Source organism: Electrophorus electricus, chromosome 24 (genome assembly GCF_041902795.1).
Source record: "Electrophorus electricus isolate QZ-2024a chromosome 24, ASM4190279v1, whole genome shotgun sequence".
In the NCBI taxonomy this organism is placed as follows: Eukaryota; Metazoa; Chordata; class Actinopteri; order Gymnotiformes; family Gymnotidae; genus Electrophorus; species Electrophorus electricus.
Window position 1 is genome coordinate 3,677,358 of NC_137520.1, and position 5,354 is coordinate 3,682,711.

Here is a 5,354-nt window from a genome sequence, read left to right on the forward strand (position 1 = left end):
AGAAAGGGCTTGTTTCTGCTCTATCCCTTAGGATATTGCATATGGTGCACTATTGTGTCCTAAATTCAATTCTGGATAACTTTGACCAATCTGTAAGAGTTAGGGTTCAAGTTCAAGTTCAAGTTCGGTTTATTTGTCACGTACATAGTCATACACGGTATAACTCGCAGTGAAATGTTTTTGTGAGTGCTCTGTCTAAACTGAGGAAAGAAACAGGGGTGCATAAGGAAATATATATATATATATATATATATATATATATATATATATATATATATATATATAAAAAAAGTATATAACAATGTATGTGTAATATGTATATATACACAATCTACAGTGTATATATGTGTATGTACACGATGTACAACTCCAGTTGACAGATTTACAGTAACATGGTGGTGGTGGTCCCCACAGTTTATCAGTTGCCCTGATTCAGGGCCCGAATGGCCTGTGGGAAGAAGCCCCTCTTCAGTCTCTCTGTATTGGTCTTCAGGGAGCGAAAGCGCTTCCCTGACCTCAACAGAGAGAAGAGCCTATTGTTGGGATGGGTGGGGTCCTTCACAATCCTCCTGGCCTTGGTCTGGCACTGCTTGTAATAGATGGTCTGCATGTCAGGAAGTTCCAGATGAGTGATGCGCTCTGCTGAACGCAAAACCCTCTGGAGTGCTTGTCTGTCCTGCTTGGTGCTGTTCCCAAACCAGACTGTGATGTTCCCCAAGAGGATGTTCTCGATAGTGCAGGTGTAGACGTTCCGCAGTACCTTGGAGGGCAGTCTGAAGTCTCTTAGGCATCTGAGGTGGTAAAGACGCTGACGAGCCTTCTTTGCCAGGGAGTTGGTGTGGCGGGACCAGGACAAGTCCTGTGAGATGTGAACTCCAAGGTACCTGAAACTGTCTACTCTCTCCACCGTGGTTCCATTGATCCTCACAGGTTGGTAGTGCCGCTCCTTCTTCTTGCTGCAGTCCACAATCAGCTGTTTTGTCTTGCTGACGTTTCGGAGGAGATTATTTCCCTGGCACCACTTTTCCCGGTGTTTAATCTCCTCCAGGTAGGCCCTCTCATCGTTTTCCGAGATCAGGCCCATGACGACGCTATCGCCAGCAAACTTGACAATGATGGTGGAGCTGGAAGTGGCTGCGCAGTCGTTGGTTTACAGTGAGTAGAGCAGGGGGCTTAGGACACAACCCTGAAGATCTGCAATGCTGAGGGTGAGGATGGATGAGACACAGTTGCCCACCCGTACTGATTGTGGTCTGTCTGTTAGGAAGTTGGAGATCCAGTCGCACAGGCATGTATGCAGTCCTAGATCCTCCAACTTAGTAGTGAGTAGGGAGGGGATGATAGTGTTAAATGCTGAACTGTAGTCGACAAACAGCATTTTAACATAATTACCCCTCCCTTTGTCCAGGTGGGTCAGTGTGGTGTGGAGCAGATGTGCAATTGCGTCATCAGTGGAGCGATTGTGGCGGTATGCAAACTGCAGTGGGTCCATGGAGGCTGGCAGTGAAGAGGTGATGAAGTCTCTGACTAGCTCTTCAAAACACTTCATCACGACTGATGTGAGGGCAACAGGGCGGTAGTCATTGAGGCCGGAGGGTCGAGGTTTCTTTGAGACGGGGCCGATGGTGGATCGCTTGAAGCTGGATGGGACGATACCGAGCGTCAGGGAGAGATCGACGATGTCGGTGAATACCGGGGCTAGCTGGTCTGCGCAGTCTTTGAGGACTCTCCCGCAGATACCGTCAGATCCCGCTGCCTTCCTGCTATTCACTCTTTTAAACACTCTCGTCACGTCACTCTCCGTGATGATGAGAGGGCACTGTTCTATGGTGGGCTCTGCGCATGCGCCGTTGGCTGCACCGATAGCACCATTAGCGTTGTTCGCGCTAGCGCTGTTAGCATTAGCGCTGCTAGCATGTTCAATGTCTTGACACTCCCAGAATCTAGTGGAAGATGGAAAATAAATGCAAAGATAAATGCAACGATGTGAAAAGATCCTTCTCCCACACTCTAGGAGTTTAGCCGGGAATGCTTCTGGCTTGAAACAGTGAATCCAGAGATGCTGACCTGCACCCATGCTAATGGAAAACTCCTTACTTAAGCACCAAAGATTCAAGAATTTAGAAATCTGATGTGCGAGCAGTCATTTCCTGCAGTCAAGATGCGATGGAAGAACAAAAGGAAACCGTGCTAGACCAAGGTAAGAGTTAAGTCAAAACAGAAGTCGGCAAAACGACTGAATCACTGTAAGCACGGAGCAGACCTCCTGTAGAAGCACGCATGGCCACACATAAACATTCAGCATAACCTGCCAAAGATGCCGGGATGTTTCACAAGCTACGTGTTTGCATTTTGGTCACATCTATTCTTTTTGGAGTACTTTTTTTGCTGGACATTGTTTTGTTTTTTGGTTTGGAAAATGTGATGAGAAATAAAGCTTTGTGTGGATGTTTAGCTGATGTTGGGTTTTGTTTCAGTGAAGCAAGAACACCTACATCTGTGGAAACATTTTCTTTAAAAACAGTAAAAGTACCAACAACTGCACTCAACAAAGGTTTTGAGGCGATACAGCCCATTAGAAGACAATGTCCTTTTAGCAGAAGATGGTTTCGATCCATCGACCTCTGGGTTACGGGCCCAGCATGCTTCCGCTGCGCCACTCTGCTATAATGATCTTGTTTCTGCTCTATCCCTTAGGATATTGCATATGGTGCACTATTGTGTCCTAAATTCAATTCTGGATAACTTTGACCAATCTGTAAGAGTTAGGGTTCAAGTTCAAGTTCAAGTTCGGTTTATTTCTCACGTACATAGTCATACACGGTATAACTCGCAGTGAAATGTTTTTGTGAGTGCTCTGTCTAAACTGAGGAAAGAAACAGGGGTGCATAAGGAAATATATATATATATATATATATATATATATATATATATATATATATATATATATATATATATATAAATATATCTATAAAAAAAGTATATAACAATGTATGTGTAATATGTATATATACACAATCTACAGTGTATATATGTGTATGTACACGATGTACAACTCCAGTTGACAGATTTACAGTAACATGGTGGTGGTGGTCCCCACAGTTTATCAGTTGCCCTGATTCAGGGCCCGAATGGCCTGTGGGAAGAAGCCCCTCTTCAGTCTCTCTGTATTGGTCTTCAGGGAGCGAAAGCGCTTCCCTGAACTCAACAGAGAGAAGAGCCTATTGTTGGGATGGGTGGGGTCCTTCACAATCCTCCTGGCCTTGGTCTGGCACTGCTTGTAATAGATGGTCTGCATGTCAGGAAGTTCCAGATGAGTGATGCGCTCTGCTGAACGCAAAACCCTCTGGAGTGCTTGTCTGTCCTGCTTGGTGCTGTTCCCAAACCAGACTGTGATGTTCCCCAAGAGGATGTTCTCGATAGTGCAGGTGTAGACGTTCCGCAGTACCTTGGAGGGCAGTCTGAAGTCTCTTAGGCATCTGAGGTGGTAAAGACGCTGACGAGCCTTCTTTGCCAGGGAGTTGGTGTGGCGGGACCAGGACAAGTCCTGTGAGATGTGAACTCCAAGGTACCTGAAACTGTCTACTCTCTCCACCGTGGTTCCATTGATCCTCACAGGTTGGTAGTGCCGCTCCTTCTTCTTGCTGCAGTCCACAATCAGCTGTTTTGTCTTGCTGACGTTTCGGAGGAGATTATTTCCCTGGCACCACTTTTCCCGGTGTTTAATCTCCTCCAGGTAGGCCCTCTCATCGTTTTCCGAGATCAGGCCCATGACGACGCTATCGCCAGCAAACTTGACAATGATGGTGGAGCTGGAAGTGGCTGCGCAGTCGTTGGTTTACAGTGAGTAGAGCAGGGGGCTTAGGACACAACCCTGAAGAGCTGCAATGCTGAGGGTGAGGATGGATGAGACACAGTTGCCCACCCGTACTGATTGTGGTCTGTCTGTTAGGAAGTTGGAGATCCAGTCGCACAGGCATGTATGCAGTCCTAGATCCTCCAACTTAGTAGTGAGTAGGGAGGGGATGATAGTGTTAAATGCTGAACTGTAGTCGACAAACAGCATTTTAACATAATTACCCCTCCCTTTGTCCAGGTGGGTCAGTGTGGTGTGGAGCAGATGTGCAATTGCGTCATCAGTGGAGCGATTGTGGCGGTATGCAAACTGCAGTGGGTCCATGGAGGCTGGCAGTGAAGAGGTGATGAAGTCTCTGACTAGCTCTTCAAAACACTTCATCACGACTGATGTGAGGGCAACAGGGCGGTAGTCATTGAGGCCGGAGGGTCGAGGTTTCTTTGAGACGGGGCCGATGGTGGATCGCTTGAAGCTGGATGGGACGATACCGAGCGTCAGGGAGAGATCGACGATGTCGGTGAATACCGGGGCTAGCTGGTCTGCGCAGTCTTTGAGGACTCTCCCGCAGATACCGTCAGATCCCGCTGCCTTCCTGCTATTCACTCTTTTAAACACTCTCGTCACGTCACTCTCCGTGATGATGAGAGGGCACTGTTCTATGGTGGGCTCTGCGCATGCGCCGTTGGCTGCACCGATAGCACCATTAGCGTTGTTCGCGCTAGCGCTGTTAGCATTAGCGCTGCTAGCATGTTCAATGTCTTGACACTCCCAGAATCTAGTGGAAGATGGAAAATAAATGCAAAGATAAATGCAACGATGGGAAAAGATCCTTCTCCCACACTCTAGGAGTTTAGCCGGGAATGCTTCTGGCTTGAAACAGTGAATCCAGAGATGCTGACCTGCACCCATGCTAATGGAAAACTCCTTACTTAAGCACCAAAGATTCAAGAATTTAGAAATCTGATGTGCGAGCAGTCATTTCCTGCAGTCAAGATGCGATGGAAGAACAAAAGGAAACCGTGCTAGACCAAGGTAAGAGTTAAGTCAAAACAGAAGTCGGCAAAACGACTGAATCACTGTAAGCACGGAGCAGACCTCCTGTAGAAGCACGCATGGCCACACATAAACATTCAGCATAACCTGCCAAAGATGCCGGGATGTTTCACAAGCTACGTGTTTGCATTTTGGTCACATCTATTCTTTTTGGAGTACTTTTTTTGCTGGACATTGTTTTGTTTTTTGGTTTGGAAAATGTGATGAGAAATAAAGCTTTGTGTGGATGTTTAGCTGATGTTGGGTTTTGTTTCAGTGAAGCAAGAACACCTACATCTGTGGAAACATTTTCTTTAAAAACAGTAAAAGTACCAACAACTGCACTCAACAAAGGTTTTGAGGCGATACAGCCCATTAGAAGACAATGTCCTTTTAGCAGAAGATGGTTTCGATCCATCGACCTCTGGGTTATGAGCCCAGCACGCTTCCACTGCGCCACGCTGCT

The 5,354-nt window shown here is 46.7% G+C and overlaps 1 non-coding gene across 1 annotated transcript; it reads right to left on the reverse strand.

Annotated features, from left to right (window-relative positions):
- Positions 1-5,282: 5,282 nt before the first annotated feature.
- On the reverse strand, positions 5,283-5,354 carry trnam-cau (transfer RNA methionine (anticodon CAU)). Its single transcript has one exon. It is a non-coding gene; the product is annotated as a tRNA-Met (tRNA).